General features: G+C 34.8%; 2 pseudogenes; both read left to right on the top strand.

Moving 5' to 3' along the window:
- Nucleotides 1-35: 35 nt before the first annotated feature.
- On the top strand, nt 36-21,010 carry LOC149178476 (cytochrome P450 86B1 pseudogene; annotated as a pseudogene).
- Nucleotides 21,011-22,433: 1,423 nt separating this feature from the next.
- LOC149178475 (uncharacterized) lies at nt 22,434-26,203 on the top strand (annotated as a pseudogene).
- Nucleotides 26,204-27,886: the final 1,683 nt, after the last annotated feature.

The following is a 27,886-nucleotide window of genomic DNA, read 5'->3' as shown; positions in this document are numbered from 1 at the left end:
GAAAAAAAACGCAGTTACCATTACTTGCAGTAAGTATGGGCCGAGGGTGGACTGATACAGGCAGCGGAGCACCTAATCTCAGAAATTCGTATGGAGCTCTATGTCACACAGACTTCGTCGACCTCCGCACAAACAGAATCTCGCTCAACGCAAATTCTCCAACGTCAATACAGAGTCCTCATGCAAGGAAACTGAAGCTCAGAGTGCTCAGGACAGAGGCAGCAGAGCCTGACATACAACAGCGCATTCCAGGGGCGCTCATGACAAAGGGCGCAGTTATGGACAGAGGCGCAGAGACAGGTATGTCAGAGGCAGCGCAGAGAGCAGATGTGGCCAGCAGGAGTTACAGCTAATTTGGGGACTGGGACCTGTGCTCTGATACCATGTCAGGCCAGGGTAACTCCAGCAATTGAACGAGAGAAAACAAGAAGGATTGATTGATTTATTCATTAGCCAACACTTTATTTATACACATATAAAACGGATCAGTTCATCTTCTAGATGACTGTCCGACTTCACCTCATCCGTTTCGGATTAGGTGTCAACAACTTGGTTGCTAATTTTACTCACTCTAATCAATGTCAATAAATGAACTCAATTCTTTTGGAAAATCCAATATTTTTATTTTTATTTTGTCTATTTTTTCATAGGATGAAAAGTTTAAGCACTAGGATAAGTATCCCATAAAATACCTAGAAGATTATAAATCTCACACTTAGATGTTGTTTCTTCCTGATCCAAGACCTATGTGTATTTAAAAAATATGCATTTAAAAATGTTTTTCTCTAGACCACCTACAACTTTATCAAGATTTGATTTTATGTAAGTGCCTAATGTATCCTCAATATTCTCAAAAACCAATAAATACCGATTATGTAAGGGAAAATTAAGAAGACAAACCAAAACTAGAGTTCTAGTTATGAATATAATGTTAGTATCAAATTTTTAAAAACAAAGAGCCTTGAAAAATCCCATGCTCCCCAAAACCAAAGACCCTCCTCAAATACTGGATGATAATTAGCATAATCATAAAATTGAAAAATAAGAATTTTTTTTTAAACACAATGAGAGCTCACTATTCTTTTTCCAAGTCATGTGAATATATTGGAACAATGTGAAAGTAAGAGGCTAATACCAATTGCATTTTAAGAGAATAAATCATTATTTTTCATATAAAAAATGTATATCTATATTACCTACATTGTTATAATCTCCACCATTCACACTTCCGTTGCATGCTCCACTATATATGCATTAGAAAGAGTGGATGACTTTGAATTAGTGGGAGAGTTAGATCCGTTTTTCAATTCATCCCTAAAAGATGCCTCAATCCCTATTATATAATCAGATTTATGAAATAAGAGTTAAATATTTGCAAATATGATAATCAATTAATTGAGAGATTCTCTATTTGTTTACTCTCGTAAGGAAGACATTGTTGTGAAACATGAATCTCCAAAATATATTCTAGTTTTTGGTTTAAATCTACCAAATATTTGTTTGATTTCATCCACACACATAATGATTTTAAAGAGAATCTTAATCCTAATATGAAGAGATCTTCTAATTCTTTATCCTCATAAAGAAGGCATTCTTGTAAAACATGAATCGCAAAGTATACTCTAGTTTTTTCTTTAAATGTATTATATATTTGTTCAATTTTATTCACATATATATGCTTTATCAAAGAAAAAATTGATAATAATATGAAATTATGATTTAGTATGATTATCTACAACAACAAAAATTGTAGTATAAGATTTATTTCTATATATTAAGAGAGATTTGATATATATACTTTGTATTAAAACCTACCATATATAGAGATAGAAAATAGATACTACATTTAGATATAAATAGACATACACAATGCAAATATAAATATTTCAAATATATATATAAGTATCTATATTTTCATGAGTTTTGAGTTCTAGTTTTATGAGATTACATTCGATTTTAAATGGCTAAAAAAATTACTTAAAAAAAATCCCTTCAATCCTTGATATATGTGAGATTAACATAGAAGCATATTGATAATTATACAAATAAGGGTTATTAGAAAATACAACTTAATATGACTAATTAATCTTTTATCATAAAAATAAAAATATCTAAAATGCAAGTTAATTTGAAAAATTATCAATTTTAAATTATCTTTGAGAATACCTCTATTGTCTCTAAAAAAAAAAAGTAACAATTGTAAGAGAATATATTTAGACTATCTCATATATTAATTATTGATATTGTACCACTAGTAAAAGATAAAATGATACATATATTATATACAATAATGTATATAATGTTCTAAACAAATATTTCACAAAGTTAGAAGTTTCAAGTAAAAAAGAAACCAAAATAAATAAATAACTATTTTCCTTTTTTTTCTATTTTAATGTATTTAATTTTAATTTTGATTTTTTTAACTTTTTTTTTGCTTTTATCTATTTTTTCAATTTTACAATATTATTTCAATTCTCTACACTAATAAAATGGAGCATATATATATATATATATATATATATATATATTCAAAACACGAGTAATGCAATAAAATAATGGCTAATAAAGTGATTACAGAAACTAATAAAAATTATATAAAATCATGATTTATTTATAACTAAAATGCATTTCTCTCCAATTAAAATTAAAAATATTAACCATTTTTACTAGAACCGGTTACCCTTCTTATACTATTTTAGAAAACTTCTTATATTATATATAAAAATAACATATCATTTCATAATATTATTATATAATTATTTTTCAAACACAGGTTTATTTAAAACTTTCATAATTAAAAATAACATTAACTTATATCAATGGTTTTTAATTATTTAGTTTAGTTATTCTTCTTATACTATTTTATAAAAAAATCTTACATTATACTTAAAAAATAACATATCATTTCATAATATTATTATATAATTATTTTTCAAAGACATAGGTTTATTTAGAACTTTCATAATGAAAAATAACATTAACTTATATTAATGATTTTTAATTACTTAGTTTATAAAATATCTATTGTCTAATCCATGATGAGTATGTTTATGAACATTATTTTCTATTATATTATTAATCATTTTTAATTATCCTAATAAATGTGTTTATTTTAAAATAAACTTATCAATAATCATTATATAGATGATAGTGATTTAACTTGCATAAAATATTCTAGATTATTAATAACAATATACACAAATCAAAGTTTGAGATTTATCTCCAAAGTTGTTATGTCTATTTTGTCTTTTTAATGAAATTGATTAATTAAAAAAATCACATAAATAAATGTTACGTGAAGTAAGTTATCGTTTTTTGGGCATGTGATGTTGGTAAGCTATGATATTGACACATGGTATTGTAACAAAACCTAATCACAAATTAAAAATATTTATGATAAAGTAAGAGTAAATCTCTATAATTATTAATTTTGTAACATGTTTTTTAAATATATATGTAACAATTTTTTAAATATATATATGATTCTATTAATTTTACCAACAATTTAATCTATATAATTATTCTAATTATATAATTATTATAAACCATCATTTAATTTATATATACTTTAATTATATAATTATTATAAACCACTTAAATTAAAATAAGAAAAGGGAAATTATTAATTTTTCACTTCTTCCCCAAAAGAAAATGACCTTTAACTTTCATTACCTTTAAATCTATTTTATATACATAAGTGAATTGCGTAAAATGCGTTGAGAAGCTCAAAGGACCTTAATGAATTACATAAAATGCGTTGAGAAGCTGAAAGGTTTATATTAAATATTTTAATGTTAATATATCTCTAAATTGTATTTTATACATGTTTTTAAGTTTATATGGTAAAAACAAAGAAAATGACGTTAACTTTCCTTAACTTAAAATTTATTTTGCATACATAAAATGTGTTGAGAAGCTGAAAGGTATATTAAGTATTTTAATGTTAATATATGTGTAAATTGTATTTTATACACGTTTTTACGTTTAGGTCGAAAGTTCGACAGACTCATCCTCATCCATATGATGGATGAGCGATAAATCCCTCACCCTGCCGGGGGCATCCTCACTGTCATCCAGCCTTTCCCTTATGGTTCTTCAAGTTCCTCTCCTGGCCAAATTTGTTTATATAATGGTGTAAAGGTGTTATAAAAATAAAATATATGAAAATGTAAAATTATCATGTAATTTTGAAAATATTTAATAAAAATACGATTTATAATTTAGATTTCATTTGAGTTAAAATAAAAATAATTTTTTTTTGTGAAATGTCTTCTAGGGTTGGGATGCTCTCCACATTTTCTACTCTTTACCTTTGGGTAGGGGTGTGGTGAGAGCCGGGGAGAATGTTTTCCTAACTTTTTTTAAGAAGATATTTAAGGAAATATTTTTGTGGTATGGGGGACATGTTTTGGGTAGGGGTGTGATGAGATCTTGGGAAAATGTTTTCATACATCTGTTTTTAGGGGATATTTAAGGAAATATTTTTGTAGTATGGGGGACACATTTCCTTGAAAATGAAGCATCTTAGCATCTTTTGATTTTTGGTCCAAATCAAATTAAGATACAATGAAAATAAGGATAAAGCTTTTAAAGTGTTGACTTTGGTATTTAATTGTAATATTAATTTTTTAACAAAACAATATTCACATTTATCTTACTTTTCATATTTTTTGAATTCAATTTTTAGAGTTTGAGAGTCGTTCCAACTTTAGGGAACTTCATATAGATAAAGTAGAATTTCATATTCCTTTTTAAGAGATTTAAGAGTTTCAAGATTTTAGGATTGGTAGAATTATAATGTTTTATTTAATTGGATAATGATGAATTAATATTGGCATATAAAAACAAAAAAACATTGAAATTGTCAAGTGGATTAAATTCTAAGTAAAAAACAATATCGTACAAATTAAATATATATATATATATATATATATATATATATATATATATATATATATAATTTAACTTTCCATAAAAAAGAGAGTACAAGATCACAATATAAATTAACATTAGCATATAAAAAAAAAACAACTATCGAAAATGTCAAGTAGATTAAATTTTAAGTAAAAATACAATATCATACAAATTTAAAAAATATATATATCTAAAATATAATTTTAACTTTTGGTAAAAAAAAAACAAGATTACAAGTTAATTTTAATTTTAAAATATACTAGTATTTTTTTTCTAAGTTTGGTAGGATTACATCTTTATCATGTCTAATATACTACTTTAATTATGACAGGGAATTGAACTAAAGACTTTACATCAAAAAGTACCTTAACATAGCATCTCATCACCATCTATCCAAAACCCCATAAACAAATACATAATTAATTTAAATAGCATAAATAATTTAAATAAAACCAAAATATTAACTTTATCAATTAAAATATAATATGCTTTCAAAAACCTGCATTAAACACATGTACCATAACTGATCTCAAATAACTACCTTAAGACCAATTCAAGAGAAAAATGAACCATAGTTATATGGACTACCTACATGGTAAATAAACATTAAAATGTTAAAATTTACATGTCTTACTATAATAAATTTGCATATGAATTTTACTATAACAAAAAAATATTTACCTAACTAGCTGTTCCTACTTACCTTTGAATGTAAATTTTATTATCATTATCAGTGTTCCTAGCTGTTCCTACCTTTGACTGTAAATTTTATTATCATTATCAGTGTTCAAGTGGCATGCCATGTTCTTGTCATTTAATAGACAGAGTGCCGGTAATCAAATTGACAATTATAAATCTGCACGGCAGCCTATGCAGCCTATTTCCTTAGCAATTTGCTGTTCCTCGGCTTACTTGATCTTTAGGAATATACGGTAGAGTTCAGATTGAGTTTATGTTGGACCATTGAAAATAAGTAGCTTGTTTATGGATATTAAATGAGCCAAATGGTATATATTTATCTTTAGGAATATACGGTAGAGTTCAGATTGAGTTTATGTTGGACCATTGAAAATAAGTAGCTTGTTTATGGATATTAAATGAGCCAAATGGTATATATTTATGATTATTAGATTTTAACTTATTAATTAATAAATATATAAATAAATATATACAACCTCCACTTATTTAATGCCTATTAACCAATATACCAATTGTATATTTGTTGCCCTGACTTTCCAACCTAACGTGATGGACGGTGCCTCTCCCTGAATGAATGGTTGGTCCTGGAGCCTATAATAAGATACCAACTTTATGAAAACAGTGGCAAAAATGAATTCTTGACCACTCAATCAAGAAGTTGATAGATTTGATAACTCGGAGACCTCCAGCCTCGCCCTGTTTGAATGGTGGGTCCTGGAGTCTATAATAAGATACCAACTTTATGAAAACAAAGGCAACAATGTGTCCTTCACCACTCAATCCGACCAAGAGAGAAAAAAATAATTCTTCACAACAATCTGGGTTGTCATGACTTGGCAGTTGGCTTGACTGTCCCTTTACCACTTGCAGTAAGAGCCCTCTCATTATAAAGTGTTAAATTCAGGCCTTCTATTAGTGAGAAATGATCGAGTGAAATACTGCAGAAATTAATTCGATTTTTGGAAATATTTTGGAATTAGATGTACAGTTCACTCATTTATCTGATTCTTGAACATTCTAAAAAAATAAGGATGACAATGAAAGACTACCAACCGCCACTTAGTCAACGTCACTCTCAAAAATTAAGGAAGACTATGACAGACTACCAGCTGCACCTTAGCGTCTTTGGATCTCACAGTGGCTATGGTGAGTGAAGACAAAACCTGAGCCTGCGTACCTATTCGCATTAATGTTTTCTTTTCAAATCCTCTCTCCAACGAGTAGTACTGTGGCGCCTAAATCGGTTGGCAGAACCTAATTATCTTGATTTGGGAATTAGAATAAAAAATCAAATAATTTAGTTATTTAGTAATAATGTATCAAGCACTAAAAAATTAAATTTTTTAAAATGTAAATATTAAGTTTTGCATTCTAAAAATTGATGAGATTTGATGCTTCTGGACTCTTGATAAATCCGTAAATAAAATAAATCTATACTTATACTAGTTACAATTATAACACCTTGGTGGAGGATGTCATTCTTTGGTGCTCGTTTAATATCAAAACTTACCCTGTTGGTGGCCGAGCTGCCTAGATCCGATTTAAAGTGGCCGAGCTGCCTAAATCAATTTAAAGTGGTCGAGCTGCCTAAATCAGACTGAAACTAGCTTTGGAACTAATGAAACTCCTGCCTCCACCCTTGCCGTAGGTGTCTCCCCCTTTCCTAGAGTGGTCTCTGCTAAAAGGGAGTGTGTGCAGTGAACAATAGTGGACCCATCCACGTACATAGATAAGAAAACAAAAGTGAACCCATCCTATTCCATGCTAATTTCAAACAGATTAAAGGCAACCACTTTAGTCACTAATATTGGAAATACAAAATTCTATAATAGGGTTGATTTAAAAAGCTAAAAAAGCATAGTAAAATTATTGGGTTCGACAATGCCGCGTATGTATACATGCACTGCTTGACAATGTGTATAAAGAAATGTATTGATGAGTAACAACGTGTTAGGAGAGGAAGGTCGGTTGAGGGGACAGAGAACGGAGCAAGCACTAGATGAAACAGAATGAAGTTCAGGCAAGTGTGAGCCGCGAAACAGAGTGTGGCTGAGTAGATAGCATGAACACGGCAAAGTGTCGCCGAGGTTTGGAAATTTGGTGACACGCTGACTATGGGGCTTTACTTAATGAACCTCTCACATACGTACATGGTTTTATTCAATGAACCTCTGACATATGTACATTCGTGAGATATTAAACAATATCTTTAATTTGACCATGTATTGGAAAATATGTCTAAAAATCACGTTATATAACCCCCTACCAATACAAACCCAATACACCTTCCCAATTTAAAAAACCCCTACTTCAACTAGATATTGTAGGTATCCATTTTTTCATTAATTTTTTTTATACCCCTTTATATTTTTTCATTAACTTTGAGCTCCATTTTTTATACCTACTAATATAAAAACCCTTTATCCCTTATATATCCTCCAATAAAATATGTCATTTTTTCCTTAATATAAATCCCCCAATATGAAGGCATGTTGTATGGTATCACTTTCCCAGTGAAGCCCCTGTGACGGTGACTAGGAATCGAATTTTGGTGTTTTGCTAATGAAGCTATAAAATTTGATAATTTTACCTTGTACAATGAGGGGGCTTTGTCAGTCCCGTGGATGTGATACAATGGTTAACTAGGGAGATTTGGTCCCCACATGTCACATGGTCCAATCCTAGGAAAGATTATGTATGTCTGAGAGTTGCTCCAAGCAAGAGAGTTGTGTCATAGGGTTGAGGCTGCCCAAAATTGGTATATTTTCACAGTTGTACTAAAATAAATGTTAGTGAGTCATTTTAAATTAAGTAATGTCTATGATTATGGTTTATACTACATTGTGCTACACTATGTAGTTGTGAAATACGCTTGAAGGGTCATGGTGTGCCAACAATGCCTTGTAACCCTACAGAGCCCCTTGAGTCGTGACAAGTGGTATCAGGGAAAATGCAATGGTACATTGAAGTAGCAAGTATAAGAGCTAGAGCTAAACTCAAGGAAGTGGTTGTAGGTTAAATTGCTTTTTCATTGGATGTAAGTGTGGGAAGGGAACTTCCTATGATCGATTCCCAAGAGGGAAATGTTAGGTTAGCTCGTGTGAGTTCTAGCAAGTTGATACAAGGGAAGCATCTTAGGAAAGGAGGGATGTCTAGCCCTTGACAACGAAAGGGTTTGACTATCGAAGTGGCTTGTGAGGAATAAATTTGGAAGGTCGATGCATTTCGATTTTTGGAAAAGTATCCAAGAGATCACCCAAATATGGTCTACTCTGATGGATAAGATGGAGAGATTGGTAGATGAGATTGAAAGCTTTTAGATGGGACCGGATACAAACTTGGAGAAGCACCCTATAGCTTCCATGGAAATGTTATTGGAATTGAACTGTTGATCTGATTGAAAAACCCCTATGAACTAGGAATTGATCAGAACTTGTTAAAAAACCAGACCAAAAACCTAGTAAACCAAAAACACAAAATATTCAAATTTTAAAGAAAAACATATATATTCATGTGCATATGTATGAATCCAAACCATCTATACACAAATATGAAAAATTTATCATTTATATAGAAAGTAAGGGTGAATATAACCAAAATAACACCTAGTTCAAATCATTGTTGAACAAACATACATCAAGAAATAAGATCTAAATGGCCTTTATAGTCTAAAATAAACATGATACTACAAGAATACAACTACAATTTCTAATGGCCATGATTAGAATTGTCATCCTCATCCTCATGTGCATAATGAGTAGCCTCGAAGTCTACAATGTGAATTTGGTTTGATTCCCCTAGCCTTGAAGGTGGTACTTGTGATGTCTCTCTCTACGAAGCATGTGCAAGTGGGTCCAAGTCCAACTAAAAGAGGTATTCATTTTCAAATACCGGTTGTTGAAACACTTATCCACATAATGTGCAATCCATTGTGAATCCTATTGACTCTCTCTTAAAAGAAACAAAAATTGAATCTCAAGTTCTCAACAATAAGAATTAAAATTGAGTCATAGGTGGAGTCCTCTCTCCATGAGTTTTATGAAGTGATATTTGTGCAAGTCAGTTTTTCTTGCCTAAGAAAATTATTCTAAAATAATTTGCACGTTGGGTTATTTTATTTTACATGAAAGTGAACTATAAATCTTTTACATCCTAGGTTCATAATTTGTTGCAACTCAATTGATAAGTCAAATTGGCTTAAAAATAGTTGGTTGAATTTCATTGCCCCTATATACATAATAGGGGAGATTTTTGAGAACTGGTACAAACAAAAAAGGGGTTGGGTATTACCCACTCGAATTTAAGTTTATTATGCAAACATACACTACCTAAGTTCTGACTTCCACATAGAGCATTATATTATGGAGTGACCCTTGATATATGCCACGAGCGCTATAGTATGAGTTTGGTGTTACAAATATCATGTGCAAAAATATTTTTAATCCAAAGTTTAAATGATAATGCTTGACCCTAGCTCATGAGCATCATCCCATTAATGATGTAGCATTTCATGAATTCAAGATATAATATTGTAGGATTATGGTATGAGTTTTCATTGAATGAGAAATCTTATAATGATCATGTCAAACTTTGTGGTGTTATCCATGTAAGCACAAATTTGGCAAATAGACTAAATTGTAATGTTGTTTTGATGATTTGACGTGGTGACAGTTAGGCTGATGGTACTCTCTACGTTATTGTGAACTGACACTCCGTAAACAAAGACAAAAATTCTTAGCCACTACCTGAGTGGGGAGGTAGTTTCTGTAACGCCTCCTCCCACATTACCCACTTTGACAAAATCTTTAGGGTGACACTGTGATATGACCTGACCTCCAAGTTTCAGTTATGGAAGTGGGACCTATAATCCAGAAACTTACTAACATCCCTTAGAGACTACAGATCACTCAGGAGCCTACCAACCACCACAGGTGATTAATCCCTAAGATAGAACTCTTTTTCATTAGGTTTACTCCCCAACCGCACCCTTGACACATTGTGCATGTGGTTATGAGGCTCCAACTGCACCCTTGACACACTATGCATGCAGTTATGAGGCTCTAATCGCACGCTTGACACATTGTGCATGCAGTTATGAGGTTATAACCGCACACTTGACACACTATGCATACAATTATGAGGCTCCAACCGCACCTTTGACACACTCTGCATGCAGTTATGAGGCTCCAACCGCACCCATAAACCTGCCTTCTTGCGGTTATGACTCAAATTTCCTATTCAGTGCATACGGTTGCGAGATCCGTGCCACTTTTTCAAACTAGCCCCCAAATCACTACTTAGAACTACCTATAACTTCCCATAATCATGACAATGATGATAACAATACTAGACAATCAAAACTTGAGCAAGAGTTTTACAAATACATGCTTGATACAAGATAAACATTTCGTCGAACATATGAAAAACATATAAGCCATAGGTCATGGATGCATATCTAATCATAAACTTCTAAACTTAATATGAGAATCACCAATAAGGCTCAATGCCCTCTCAAACTAGCTGCATCAACACCTGTTAGCCCATGCATTCATCAACCAAGTAGTAACTTATCAAATCACGAACAAGAGTCATGGTTAGAGAACATTATAAAACCATGCATATAACCTGAATAGAAACTATGAAAAATCATCAATAAGATCACCATAATAACCAATACAAGTGCTCATAGATCACAATAAGAAAATAACTCATATTAACATATGAAAATTCCAACCAAGTCAAGGACTTCCACGTACCACCCAACCATAGATTGGGCTGAACCAAATCTCTCTTTTAGCCAATCACCCCTGCACCATATTCCAAGCATGAATGTGGGATCATAAGGGTTAAACCAAAATAGAACCAACCAAGGCTTCTAGAGGCCAAACCACCTCAACCCTCAAACACAGTGATCTCACCTATATGGCCCAGAAATCACTAACATCAACTAAATCGGTCTCTACCCAAACTCTCGAGGGCTTTAGGAACTAGTAACTCAACCCACAACCTCCAAGGAACCTGAGTTGTTTCATGGCTACAAAGAATTTGTCACAACCTATATGCTCTAGGGACTAGTAACTCAACCCATATCATCTAGAAATCCCATGTCGTTTCAAAGCTCCAAATAATTTGTTCCAACCCACAAACATAGGAAACGTGAGAACCAATTGGAAAACCAAATGGGAAAACCCACTACATCATGGCTATCCAGGAAATGGCAAGGCAAGGTTAAAACCATTGTCAATCCTGGCACATCTCCATTCCAATGACAACACATAACCAAGGAACCACATGCATATACCATGCATCCAAAAACTAGCAAGGAGATCACACATGCAACCTGTTACCTACAAAGTAAGCTTGATGTAGTTGTTGATCCAACTGTCTCCTTGTGCTACCTTGCTTTCCTTTGCTTGGTTTCTCCAAATCCAAGTGAATGCTAGAGTGCTCTAAGAATGCTCTAAGTGTGCAAGAGTATGAGAGAATGAGAGTGTGGAAGGAGGGAACCAAAAATTAATTGACTAAAGTTGTAATGATCAAAGGCTAAGCCAAAAGCTTTGAACTATTTCTCTTATGCATTTTTATCATTGATGTCCCATTTTTTTTTCATTTTCCTTCATTTTCCCTCTAATTTCCCTTGCATGCAAATTTGTGTCTCTTCATCTTCCTTTTCTCCTATTTTCCTTTATTTTCATTATTAAATGGAATTTATTGTCTCTTTTCATTTACCAATGCCTTTGCCAATTTTAGCCATTATTAAACCAAAAGTGATGCCCACTATAATGTTTTCCCACCATTCAACTTGGAATATGTTTCCCATAACCTTGGTCTTATTTTATTTACGTGGAAACTCAACTAGGGGTTGTTATAGTTTTATTTGGGTGCGATAGTGAATACAATTTTGGAGCTAAACATTAGAAAAATGTTGGGAAAATTTGTGGCAAAGAAAGGTCGTCTTAGTTGTGGTAACTACCTAGAACTACCTCTCATCACCATTTTAAAGGATCGAGAAAATGTATGCCTCTGTCTCCATTGGATGTGGAAAGCATACACAGTAATCAAGCATGTTAGTATATATCAATAAGGGTTAATCCCCCCATCATGTTCCCCGTCCATTTCATTGTGTCTTTTCATGCTTTGTATGTCTAAAACAAGAGATATGGTGCATGTTGCCAACCTTCAACTTTTATATTATTTACTAAAGCTAGCATGAAAAGTATATATATCGTTATTTTCTTATACCATGAACCACTAATACCTCAGGTCTTTTATCGTACACATGAAGTGAGAATTTGTCTTTGCAACATTGTTTCTAGAATGGTTAGTATTTAAAACGTCCAACCTCCAATATATGCACAATTCTGAAGATTAAGCCATTTCTCCTTGTAGATATACAAATATTTAGACTCGTTTTCTAGTCAAATTTTGTAGCTCCTTTTGCAATGCCTTACCAAAAAATTATGACCATGCAATGTTTCCTCCTACTCGTCCTACCTCATCAACCTTTTTAATGATCATAAACCCACTCATCATATAATAAATCATGGATATTCATCTATATATCGAATGTGGCATGAATAAATATCTCTTAAGCTCTAATTAAACAAAATTATATATATATATATATATATATGAAGACCATGTTTATTTAAAACCCCACTAGAATTTATACATGTCCCAGTGGTCTTAGCACTATTGAAAGTCTAGTTTTCTTTCATAAATAAGTGGCATTTCATCTCAGTTTATGAATCTTTAATTAGCTGATGAACTCTATCATTATTTTTGTATTACTATGATATTCCCACTCAACTTGATGTTGCTTCTCCCCTCCTCCTTTGCAAAAACACAAAAGGGGCTTATTCCATCCAAACATTGTTATTTTAAATCAATGGTATAATAATCATTTTCCCATAGTTGACATCTTCTACTTCTTAACATATGATTATGCTTCCCTCTCATCTCGAGTCAACTAATGATAATGATGTCATAAAGTTTTGGAAGTCACCACTAACTCATCATCAAGTTGTGAATTACAACCTAACCACCCCACAACTCTATCTAGATAGTATGGCCTCCACCCATGATGTACATTTTATTTTTTTGCGGTCTTCATTCTCACATATGAAGCTCCCATTGTTGCACAAAACTGATGTGAATCCAATATATGATGACAAAGGAAACTACTTTTCCCTTGTTTTCTGTATAAATTATTCTAACAATTGATACATAGTTTCGAATAATATAGTAAGCATTTCAAAACAATGGTCTATAGCTTTCAGAAGCCCTTTCATAGTATGACACATTGTGTCTCAAAATCAATCAATTCTTCTTGGCATATAAGAGAATCCCCCCATTTCAGTATCACATTAATTCAAATCTCATAGCATGTATAAAAGGAATCCTTTTTCGAGCTAAAAAACATCCTTGACTTGTCATCGGTCTTGAGATAAAACTTTGTGGCTCTACGATAATATCCTCGTTGTCACATGTGGCATATATTTATCTGTTTTCCATGTTTGTTCGATGTCATATTGTCATATGCATAGCAAAATCATTAATGCGTGGTAAAAATTAAAAAACTTGTTACATATATATTAAAAAAAATATGTTACAAAATTAAGAATCAGAGAGGTTTATTCTCACTTTATCATAAATATTTTTAATTTGTGATTAGGTTTTTTTACAATATCATGTGTCAATATCATAGCTTACCAACACCACATGCCCAAAAAACGATAACTTACTTCATGTAACATTTATTTATGTGATTTTTTTAATTAATCAATTTAATTAAAAAGGCAAAATAGACATAACAACTTTGGAGATAAATCTCAAACTTTGATTTGTGTATATTGTTATGAATATTCTAGAATATTTTATGCAAGTTAAATCACTACCATCTATATAATGATTATTGATAAATTTATTTTAAAATAAACACATTTATTAGAATAATTAAAAATGATTAATAATATCAATAGAAAATAATGTTCATAAACATACTCATGATGAATGAGACAATAGATATTTTATAAAGTAAGTAATTAAAAATCATGGATTAGAAAATAGATATTTTATAAACTAAGTAATTAAAAATCATTGATATAAGTTAATGTTATTTTTAATTATGAAAGTTCTAAATAAACCTATGTATTTGAAAAATAATTATATAATAATATTAGAAATGATATGTTATTTTTTTAGGTATAATATAAGATTTTTTATAAAATAGTATAAGAAAAGTAACTAAACTAAATAATTAAAAATCATTGATATAAGTTAATGTTATTTTTAATTATGAAAGTTCTAAATAAATCTATGTGTTTGAAAAATAATTATATAATAATATTATGAAATGATATGTTATTTTTATATATAATATAAGAATTTTTATAAAATAGTATAAGAAGAGTAACTGGTTCTAGTAAAAATGGTTAATATTTTTAATTTTAACTAGAGAGAAATGCATTCTAGTTATAAATAAATCATTATTCTATATATTAGTTTCTATAATTACTTTGTTAGCCATTATTTTATTGTTGATTTTGCATTACTCATGTTTTGAATATAAATATTTTTATTTTTTATTTTTTATTTTTTTTATATTTAATTTTATTTTTGCACCATTTTATTAGTGCAAAGAATTGAAATATTATTGTAAAATTGAAAAAATAGATTAAAAAAAAAAAGAAAATGCTAAAAAAACAAAATTAAAATAAAATACATTAAAATAGAAAAAACAAAGAAAATAGTTATTTATTTATTTTCGTTTTTTTTTACTTGAAACTTGTAACCTTGTGAAATATTTGTTTAGAACATTATATACATTATTGCATATAATATATGTATTATTTTATCTTTTACTAGTTGTACAATATCAATAATTAATATATGAGATAGTCTAAATATATTCTCTTATCATGGTATTAATATTTAATTTACAATTGATACTTTTTTTTTAGAGACAATCAAGGTAGGTAAATCTGAAAGGACCACACTCTCTGGCCAAAATAATTCTCAAAGATAATTTAAAATTGATAATTTTTCAAATTAACTTGCATTTTAGATATTTTTATTTTTTATTTTTATTTTTATGATAAAAGATTAATTATTCATATTAAATTGTATTTTCTAATAACCCTTATTTGTATAATTATCAATATGATTCTATGTTAATCTCACATATATCAAGGATTGAAGGGATTTTTTTTAAGTAAATTTTTTAACCATTTAAAATTGAATGTAATCTCATAAAACTAGAACTCAAAACTCATGAAAATATAAATACTTATTGAAATATTTATATTTACATTGTGTATGTCTATTTATATCTAAATGTAATATCTATTTTCTATCTCTATATATGGTAGGTTTTAATACAAAGTATATATATCAAATCTCTCTTAATATATAGAAGTAAATCTTATACTACAATTTTTGTTGTTGTAAATAATCATACTAAATCATAATTTCATATTATTATCAAGTTTTTCTTTGATAAAACATATGTATGTGGATAAAATTGAACAAATATATAATACATTTAAAGAAAAAACTAGAGTATACTTTGCGATTCATGTTTCACAATAATGCCTTCTTTATGAGGATAAAGAATTAGAAGATCTCTTCATATTAGGATTAAGATTCTCTTGAAAATCATTATGTATGTGGATGAAATCAAACAAATATTTGGTAGATTTAAACCAAAAACTAGAATATATTTTGGAGATTCATGTTTCACAACAATGTCTTCTTTACGAGAGTAAACAAATAGAGAATCTCTTAATTAATTGATTATCATATTTGCAAAGATTTAACTTTTATTTCATAAATCTGATTATATAATAGGGATTGAGGCATCTTTTAGGGATGAATTGAAAATCAGATCTAACTCTCCCACTAATTCAAAGTCATCCACTCTTTCTAGCGCATATATAGTGGAGCATGCAAGGGAGGTGTGAATGGTGGAGATTATAACATTGCAGGTAATATAGATATACATTTCTTATATGAAAAATAATGATTTATTCTCTTAAAATGTGATTGGTATTAGCCTGTTACTTCTACATTGTTCCAATATATTCACATGACTTGGAAAAAGAATAGTGAGCTCTCATTGTGTTTCAAAAAAAATTCTTATTTTTCAATTTTATGATTATGCTAATTATCATCCAGTATTTGAGGAGGGTCTTTGGTTATGGGGAGGATGGAATTTTTCAAGGCTCTTTGTTTTTCAAAATTTGATACTAACATTATATTCATAACTAGAACTCTAGTTTAGGTTTATCTTCTTAATTTTCCCTTACATAACTGGTATTTATTGGTTTTTGAGAATATCGAGAATACATTGGGCACTTACATAAAATCAAATCTGGATAAAGTTGTAGAAGGTCTAGAGAAAAACATTTTCAAATGCATATTTTTTAAATACACATAGGTCTTGGATCAAGAAGAAACAACATCTAAGTGTGAGATTTATCATCTTCTAGGTATTTTATGGGATACTTATCCTAGTGCTTAAACTCTTCATCCTATGAAAAAATAGACAATAAAAATAAAAGAGTTTGGATTTTCCTAAGGAATTGAGTTCACTTATTGACATTGATTAGAGTGAGGAAAATTAGCATCCAAGTATTCATATTGATTAAAGTAAGACATTGCAAAAACCAAATTTACCAATAGACAAAATAAATTTACCAATAGACGAAATAAAAATCAAAGAGTTTGGATTTTCCCAAGGAATTGATTTCACTTATTGACATTGATTAGACTGAGGAAAATTAGCAACCAAGTATTCATATTGATTAAAGTAGGGCATTGCAAAAACCAAATGTACCAATTAGATCATGTTTAGAGAAATAGATTAGAAGAAATAGGTGTGGGATTTTCTTGTTAGTGAGAGATTCTGGTTGTTGAAGCCTTTATGTGGAAAGAAAAAGCATCATCAAATTGACATTTCCAATATAGATAATGAACTAGTATTTTTTAAGAATCTTTATTTTTGACCTTCTAACCCATAATTAGTTATTGTGAATTATTCAAAATAGTGATAATAAGTTAAAAAAAGAGAGAAAGAAGAAAAATATTAAAGATTTTATCTTTTAAATGTGAGTTTTATCTATATTATTATAAGAGTAATATATACGAATACTTTATAGAGAAGATGTTTAAAATCTTATATCATGTTTTCAATATTTATATGTAGATACTTGTTTTACTTTATATTTTACTTTTAGTATTTAGAGAAAATGATTTTCATTATCTAATAGATTAGAAATTGCATTTTTTTAACAATATATAATTAAAATATTGTTGTGTTTAATGGTACAATTCAATATGAGAGAGATGTGTAATTCATTTCATGCCCAATATCTCCTACTCAACATAAACACTTGTGGTTAAAAAAATGTCAATGTCATATATATATATATATATATATATATATATATATATATATATATAGATATTTCAATATCTACCTCTTATATATATATATATAGATAAAGAAAGAAAGAATTAAAAGTTAAAAAAATAAAAATATTTTATTAATGCATAGTTTTTATGTCAATGTCATATATAAAAATAAATAAATAAAATAAAATAAAATATTTCAATATCTACCTTATATATATAAAAAGAAAGAAATAATTAAAAATTAAAAAATACAAATATTCTATTAATGCATACTTTTTATAAAATAGATATGTGTAATATAAAGTTGGCAAAGGGCATTTAAAAAGGAATATTAATAACAAAAATAATATTTCAATATCACATTTATAAAACACTTATTAATATAAAGTATTTTTTCTTAATAACTTCTATAATATATATATATCATTTTTTTAATACCATAGGTCAATATCTTAATCATTGAAAAAAATGTGTATCTGTCTATATCTTAATCATTGAAAAAAATGTGTATCTGTCTTATAAACAGAGATAAAAAAGCACGATTTATTATATTATAGAATTTTTTAACTTTTAATTACACATCTTCCATTTATATAATATTTATTGGATTTTTAATATTTACCTATATATATGAAATTTATTTTAATTTTATATTGAAATAAATATATATAAATTAAATATTTTATTATTATTACTTAAATAATTAAAAAATTTATCATAATTCAGTGATTAAAGTAATAATAAGACAATTATCACTAACTTATTTGTAAACATTAGTTAACTAATTACCATTACTATTATTCAACCACACCACTTAACATTACCCTTTGATACGTCCAAAAAAAAATTTAAACGTAAATTTAAAAAATAATTTACATTTTAAAAACTTTAAATACATAATAAATAATATAAATTTAAATGAATTAAATGAAGTAACTGAATTCGGATAATTTCCCAGAGAAGCAACTCTTTAAATATGAAACTGATTAGTTTAATTATGAAAAGACATATATCAACCACCAATTAGCTTGTCACACCAACTATCGTTGATGGAAAGAAAGGCTGTTCTCCACGTTAGCTTGTCACACCAAGTATCGTTGATGGAAAGAAAGGCTGTTCTCCACGTTTCGTCGATGTAACGTTTACCATGTTCCTGGCAATGAATCCATTGTCCTGTGATTGGTGCAAATATAAATTTGCACTAAATGCATGGTACCACTAATCCGATGATGTTAGAGGCAGCGTGCTGTTAAGTATGCCTGGAATTCACTGGCTGTTTGCATTTATATTTGCACTAAATGCATGGTACCACTAATCCCACTGGCTGTTTGCATTTATATTTGCACTAAATGCATGGTACCACTAATCCAATATTGTTAGAGGCAGCGTGCTGTTAAGTATGCCTGGAATTCACTGGCTGTTTGCATGCTCCATGCTTCTTCAGAAGGCCTTAATGGGTATCTCCGTTATCTTGATAGTTCACATACTATGTTCTACATCTCAACAGAAAGGCAAAGAACGGAATCCCTCCAGAATGGCCTTTGCTAGGGATTCTCCCCTCATTGTTTATACATTTAAACCATCTATACGATTCCACTTCACAACTCCTGATCGGATGCGGGGGAACTTTTATTGTCAAAGGCCTTCCGCAAACCACTGTCCTTACCAGCAATCCAGCAAATGTGGAGTACATTCTCACAACTAGGTTTTCAAGTTTCCTAAAGGGTCCAGCTTTCAGGAGCGCGTTTAGAGATGTTTTCGGTGATGGATTGTTTAACGTCGATGGAGAACTATGGATTCAACAAAGAAAGGCGTCAGTGGTAGAATTTAACTCTGTATCTAGTCTCACTTATGTCTCGAAGTCCGTACAAGACTCGCTGCGCCAAAATCTCATTCCTGTCCTGGACAACACCATATCCAAGGGAAGCGCCACCGATCTTCAAGACATGCTCTTTCGTTTCACGTTTGACAACATCTGCAAAATTGCGTTTGGGGTGGATGTGGGGTGTTTATCTCCATCTCTGCCAGCCATTCCTTTCGTGAAAGCATTCGATGATGCTATTGAAGCATCATATAGTAGATTTTTAATGCCTGTATCTTTGAGAAAGATTATGGGATTTTTCGGTTTGGGGATCGATGCGAAACTTCAGTCTGCTCTGAAGATCATCGACCAGTTTGTCATGGAGATCGTTTCAGCGAGAAGGGAGGAATTGGTTATGGGAAAACATGGAATGTCTCGTAGCCATGCAGATATATTATCTATTTTTATGAAATCTTTGGACCAAAATGGAATCCCATATTCCGACACTTTCTTACGAGGCATTTGTCTGATCTTCATTCTTGCCGGCAGCGACACAACATCTGTGGCACTTTCATGGTTCTTTTGGTTGCTTCTTCAACATCCCCATGTGGAAGAAAATATTTTGAAGGAGATCCACTGCATTTTAAGGAAGAGATCAGCTAATGTCAAACCCGGTGATCCACTTTGTTTGAGCAGGGAGGAGCTGAAAGAAATGCATTATCTGAATGTATGTTTGTCCGAGACAATGAGACTTTACCCTCCTGTGCCATTGGGCAGAAAAGAGGCAATAGAGGACGACGTGTTGCCTGATGGGACACCCATGAAGAAAGGGACTGCTATTGTTTACGTTACTTACGCCATGGGACGAATGGAAAGCATCTGGGGCAGAGTGCATGGAATTCAAGCCAAAAAGATGGCTTAATGATGAGGGTGTTTTTGTGAACCAATCTGTTTACAAATATCCTGTTTTCCATGGGGGCCCTCAAATGTGTATGGGGTGAGATTTTGCATATTTGCAGATGAAGCACGTGGCGGCATCCATCTTATATCGTTACAAACTGAAACTGGTTAACGAAGGTGAACAGCTGAATTATAAGGTACGGGGATTGACTCTCTTTATGAAAAATGGGCTGAGGGTTACCCTCCAACTAAGAGGAACTGACAAATAAGGTCTATATGATATATCACAGCGTTTGCTATTGTACGTGCACGATAGTAATTTAGTATCGTTGACTCTGTGTCGAAAAGCGCATTTACTACATAATGCGATTTCTTTCAACTACGTACTCTTGTGTCTACGGTCAATAGTTTGAATATTGATTATGAATAAATAAAGGGATTGTACGTTTTTTATTCACTCTGAAATATATGTGACTTCCTTGTTGGTTGCTTACAGTAGACTTATATCTAAAGGATGGGTTAGAGACCTTGTTGGTGTTGGTGTTGGTGTTGGTTGCTTACAGGAGACTTATATCTAAAGGATGGGTTAGAGACCTTGTTGGTGTTGGTGTTGGTGTTGGTGTTGGTGTTGGTTGCTTACAGGAGACTTATATCTAAAGAATGGGTTAGATACCTATATACTTTTTTTACTTATATATATGATTACTAATATATTACCATACCTTTCATAGCCATATAAGATAGCTAGTTCATAGAGTTCATACATGCTCTATTAGTATCCCTATTCAATTAGTATTGGTTGCGTTCACTATGATTCACTTGGTTCCATAGAGGTATGATTACTTATCAATGTACGATGAAGCTTAGTACTCTGAATTACTAGTGATCAACTTGGTTTAGCTTACTCTATTGACTCATTGCTCTTAGATAAATGGGTAACACTATACTCATATGTTTAAGCATAACAATGGTAATCACCTTATATGTGTAAGATAACGAACACAGTGCTGATACATGATACTAGTCATTACAATGTTGCATATTCATACCTTATGAACATTATATATACCATTGATTTACCTTACTTAATCAACATGAACAATCGATGTGTGTCAAAATATGCGCCCTTAGCTCTTTAAATTCCTTAGAATGTGTCTTGATTGGGTTCACACAGGCCAATAATTTTTTACACTTAGAGAAACACAGCCTACATGGAAATCTTCCCAGAAATTTGTGCAGTTGTGCCATGTTTGTAAAAGATTGACAGTGCAAATGTCGAGAGTTTTTAAAAACAAAGAAAATGAACCCCAAAAAATGTGTGATTGGCTTCAATACTGATTCTAAATCCTTCTAAATGATATTTTAGGTCTATTTATTGTTCCAAAATGGAATGGAGGGAGAAAGAACATGAAGCCAATGATGCAACAGCTTTAGAAGATCCAGATACCTTGCATGCCATGAATTGACTATTTATCCTACCCTTGTCTTCTGGGTACCACTATGACCTATTGTTCTCACCGAGGAGCCTTGCCGATACTCGGAATCACTTAGAACCCACTGCATTCTAGGAAGGAAATCTCTGCGATCCTTTCATTTTAGTCCTACCAAATCATACATTTACCCACATGGTGGTGGGCTGGCTGCTGGCTAGATGTTTCTGTATGTGGTTGTCCACCGGACGAAGGAAGATGATGTGTTAGAATACCTTAGAGAATCAAACCATTCTGGACCCTTTGCTTTATTCCCAATTGAACTTGGTTCCTCCTCCTTCTGCCTCATCTGGTGAAAGTGTAGCTTCTTTTCTTTTTAGTAACCAGAAGTATAATAGGAATAGGAAGAGGAAGAATGGCTCACTCATATGGGTGAGGAAGGATGGCTCACCTGACAACTATTTACCCACCCACCCCAATCCCCGGCGTTAAGCCCGTCTCGACCAAAGGGAGAGGAGGGTGAGGAAGGATGGCGAAGACCAACGCCCCCCCACCCAATAAGTAAAATTGAGAAGAAATAAAGAAAAGGGGATAACCTTGCTCTCTCTTTGGTCGAGCAAGCGGCTTCGCACCTTGTTCGAGCCGGCCGAAGGTGTACTTCCTTGCCCCCCGGAGGGACAAGCGGCTTCGCACCTTAAAGATTGTTTCCAGAAATCCAATCTGTCCCGGCAGGAGGGCCTCAGATATCGAGGGGGAGCAAAAAACGGGCTTTGCTCCCCTTTCCAATATAAGAAATAGGGGTTGAAGTTCAGACCGCTCACAGTAGTAGTACCAATAGAGAAGATCATGAAAGAGGCGATAAGAGCGGTACCCGAATCCATTTACGATCTCGAGTTTCCGGACACATCGCACTTCCGCCCGGGTCGAGGCTGCCACTCGGCCCTAATACGGATGAGAAAAGAGTGGAGAACCTCTCCCGGTGGTCGAGAGTTCGTTACCTCACCCTCGTTTCAAGTCATCTTGGAATTCGGCATAAGAAAGTGTTTCCACACCATCGACCGACATCGACTCATCTCAATCTTGAAGGAAGAGATCGACGATCCCAAGTTCTTTCGCCTCACCCAGAAACTGTTTTCCGCCGGACGACTTGTAGGAGGTGAGAGGGGTGGCCGCCCTTCCTACTATGGGGTGGTCCCACACAGTGTACTACTATCGGCCCTACTAGGCAACATCCACCCACACAAGCTCGATCAGGAGATAGAGAGGATCCGACAGAAGCACGAAATTCTGATTGTTCAGATAATCAAATTGGTTCTATTAGAGACAGGTCGTATTGATGACCAAGAAAACTCTGGGGAAGAGGCAAGCTTCAACTCTCCCCCAGTGCCAGTGGGAGGAGACAACAGAGCCATCATTGTGGGGGGGGGTAAGAAGCATCCAACGCGAAGCGGCGTTTTATTCCCTTGCCCTCAGAAGCGCAAGCCCTCCGGACCTTGTTTTTTCGTGGCACACCCCCCCCCACAAGCACCCCCCGACGAAGGGGGGACCAGAAAACGCCTTTAGTTTCCCCCCCTTCCCTTGCCGCCTTCTTTAACAAGCCCTCGAGCCCCCTTTGCGCCACCTTCCTCATTCGTGAAGGAGCCGCCGGGTTGACCCCGAAACGAATAAAGGAAGGTGGAGAACGCCCCTTCTATAATAAGAAGAATAATGGGGTAGCGTTCTCCATGAAAAACCCTATTAGGTGTTGCAGAAGAAGGGGCCTGCTGATAGAGCTGGGCGGGGAGCTAGTTATCGTCGGGTTGGAAAGACGCCTAGCCCGTAAGCAGGGGCTATCCCCTGTTCACTTCGATGACCTATACTTAATTAGGATTTGTCACGCGCGATATGCCGACGACTTACCACTGGGAATCGTGGGTACCGTAGAGCTCATAAGAGGAATCCAGAAACGTATCACCCACTTCCTACAATCCGGCCCGAACCTTGAGGTAGGCTCTGCAGGATCAACTTACATAGCTGCACGGAGTACGGTAGAATCCCCCGGTACGGTCATTCGGGAAGTCCCTTCGAGGGCGACTCCCATACAATTCTTGCGAGAGCTGGAGAAGCGCCGGAGAGCAAAGCACCGTATCCATATCACAGCTTCCCACCTACGCTCCGCCATCCATTCCAAGTTGGAGGACCTAGGGAGGAGTATCCCGATCCAACAGCTGACGAAGGGGATGGAAACAGGGAGTCTACAGGACGCGGTTCAACTAGCGGAGACTCTTGGAACAGCTGGAGTAATAAGTCCCCGAGTGAGCGTGGGCGTATTATGGGAGACCGTCAAGCACATCCGGCGAAGATTAGGGGAAATCTCGTGCCGGAGCAACGTGCCATCAGACGTTCAACAGGCAGTCTCACGATCAGGCAAATCGTTGAGCGTCTGGGAGTTGTCATTGTATACTCCCAGAGAAGCGCTGGGGGGTCGGGAGGCGGGGGAAGGAGGGGGACACTGGAAACAGACGGGATCTTTTAGCAGCAAATTACCCATACAGATAAAAGCGCCTGTGAGAAAGATACTCCAAAGGCTTCGGGATCGAGGTATCATTAGCCGGAGAAGACCCTGGCCGACCCACGTGGCCTGCTTGACGAACGTCAGCGACGAAGACATCGTAAATCGGTTCGCGGGCGTCGCGATAAGTCCCCTGTCCCACCATAGGTGCTGCGACAACCTCTATCAAGTCCGAACGATTGTCGACTACCAGATCCGCCGGTCCGCTATATCCACCCCTGCCCACAAGCACAAATCCTCGGCGCGGAAGATAATCCCAAAGTACTCCAAAGACTCACACATAGTAAATCAAGAAGGTGGTAAGACCCTTGCCGAGTTCCCCAACAGCATAGAGCTTAGGAAGCTTGGACCAGAGTCATTCCTTACAAGTCAAGATCTGAACAACGAGGAGCACGCGTACAAGACCTTATATCAGGTGTACATACGAGATGTACGAAGCGTGATCCGTCGGTCTGAACCGTTGTTGCGGGGGGGGGGGGGGGGTGTGGGGAGGAGGGCGGCCCCACCCACCCTTAGATAGAGCATGCAGATGCGCCATGTTGGCCTTTTGGATTCCTTCGGTAACCCCGCCCGGAGGAAGGAGCTATCAATAAATGAGGGTACGCACGCATCCGACGCAAGGTTATTACTTACCTGAGTTAGAAGGTAAGTACCTTCCGTCCGTGCGAGGACGGGTTCGAGGACCTAGATGTTGCGTCGAAGGGATACTCAATATTCCCGGGACGGAGCCGTATGACGCGAGAGTGTCACGTACGGTTCCTTTGAGAAGGGTGTGATACCACCACCTATCAGGCCCGACGAGCGGTCCACGGAGCTGCATCCCCACTCACCCAGTCTATGTACATTGCTCCTTCCAGGAGGTCGGCCGCCTATCCCAGATCTTCCCATTTCCAAGAAGATCCCGGGCTCGATCTGGTTTAGTATAAAGGTGATTTTCTCCCCGTTCTTATATATATGGGTCCGTGCAGCATTTCCACGATATCGTCATGATCAATTAATGGGACTTGGCCGGAAGGTCTTCTTGCCTCTATCATTAGCTTGGGTAGTCTCTGTTTCTGGTGTTCCAGTAACCTTTCAATGGCTCCCTCAATGAAAGGAAAGTGTCTGAAGAAGCGGGCTACTCCCCGAAAATGCCCGCCCGTAGGTTCCAGTGTTGTCGGGGCAAACTCGCTCGTTCTGCCTGCTATCGTGATCCTGTTTTTAGATCCAGTAATCGAAGTTCCCCGCCCGCTTCGCTCGGGCTATCCTTTCGCCTCCTTATCGCCATGCCAGTGAACAAGCCTCAAAGTAAGTCCGATAATGAATAGGATTGGCATCTGGATATTCATTCTCAGATGTATCCGTAAGGTTCTCCCGCGAGGGGAATAAATAGAAGTGTCCTGTGCCGGCCTTCCTTCCTTAAGGAAGCCTTAAAGTGCCAACCTTCCTTTCCCTTACGGTCAAGCGGCCTTACGGCACCTTAGTGAGTTCGGGGTCAACTTTGCGGAGCATTTACCCTACCAGGAACTCCGCAAGAACTCCGCAGATTGCGGAGATGTCATTCGCTCATCTCATAAACCTTAAGCCTAAGAAGACAGGTTTGAAGGGAGGACAGGTAAGATGACAGGTCCTAAATTCATTTTACTTATTGGGTGGCCCCTCTCAAATAAGTAAAAAAAAGGGCCTGCTTACGCATCCTCACTCTAAAGCCTAACCCTCAGAGAAAAGGTAAAGTGTCGTTCTGTCCGATTATTCATTCATTTCAGCGCTCCGGGGAAGGGAGGGAAACCCATCCATGAGGCAGGCAGAAGGGTACGGCCCCATAAAAGCCATAGGGGTTGGGTGCACGGGAAAGGCGAGTTTCTATTTTGGATTTAGCCTGGGAAAGCAGCAGAGGTAGGGAATATCATTGCAAAGCTCTGCATAAGTAGCACATACAAAGCCACTAGAAGAGGCATAGAGACAGGGCCAGTCGCAGGAGGATCTTGATATGAATAGAAGAGCTTACTAACCATAAGATTTGATCGAGTGAAAGCATCAAAGCCAGTCCTATTAGAGTGGTAGGGCGGTCCAACGGACGATGCCAACATATACCTCGAACTCGAACTATCACCTCTTCCCTCATATCCCTACAGACTTCACCTTTAGCCCTCTGCCCTCTTCCTTCACCTCCATCCATACATCCTATGCCCGCTAGATCTATCTAAAGAGATATATCTAGAGTATCGGTATTTAGATGTATATCTTTCTATCGATATTGAGATTTAGAGATATATTCGGCTGACTGGAACTGACCTTCCAATACTGGGGCTATCTATCGGCAATGATCAATCGGCTATGATATCCTATGCTCTACGGCAATGCCAGCCCAACCGAGTAGCCCAACCGAGCAGCCCGGGAGCCAAGCCAAGTAGCCCAGCCCAGGATCCCATGAGCTCAACCTATAAGCCGAACCTATAAGCCCAACCGAGCAGCCCAGGAGCCCAGCCCAGACATAGAATCCATTCAAAGAAGCCGTTAACAGGGAGCCATCCGTTCGCAAACTGCAAATAGAAGCTGAAAAAGAGCATGCACCTAGCCTAGCCCCGTGTTATTTCACTGCGCATAGAAGCCATTCACTCACTGCATAAGCCGTTCACAGAAACCATTCACTTAAGCCCAACCTTTCCAAGTAGCCCAGCCCAGCTATGACTAGTATTGAGTGCATCGACTCTTGGATCGACTACCAGCTATTGACAATGACCCTATGTCTGTGCCTCAATCACTTGGCCCCGTACCATACCGTGCATGTTGGGTGTATGTGTCATGTTGTAGAGGGGAATCCGGTATGTGAGAATATGGGAGGCCCAATCCTCTCGTCCATTGGTGATGCGGGCTGTCATTGGTCCGTCCGTTGGACCGCCCATCTTGAATACCTAGTCCCACCCCTCTCGAATATGTGGGCTGCCTCATTCGTCCTCCGGACCACCTATCTCTAAAGATGTGGGCGATGCATCAATCAATCACTTTCTGGGCAAGCATAACCCACCTCCTGGCTATCAGCTTCTGGAAAATGGGTCTCGCCTCTCCAAGAAGACTGGCTTTTTGAAACCCCTCCCTCGTATAATCCAATCAGTTAGCCTCTCTCGGAAAACGAAAGAAATCCCCTCCTCGCAAAAGACTATTCAGTTAGCCAATCTAAGAAGACTGTCTTAGTCA

This window comes from Pinus tabuliformis, chromosome 4_1, assembly GCF_031772625.1.
Source record: "Pinus tabuliformis cultivar Carrire ecotype Pingquan chromosome 4_1, CPIR1, whole genome shotgun sequence".
NCBI lineage: Eukaryota > Viridiplantae > Streptophyta > Pinopsida > Pinales > Pinaceae > Pinus > Pinus tabuliformis.
The sequence above is the reverse complement of the archived record's forward strand: the minus strand, read 5'-3'. Positions and strand labels throughout refer to the sequence as shown.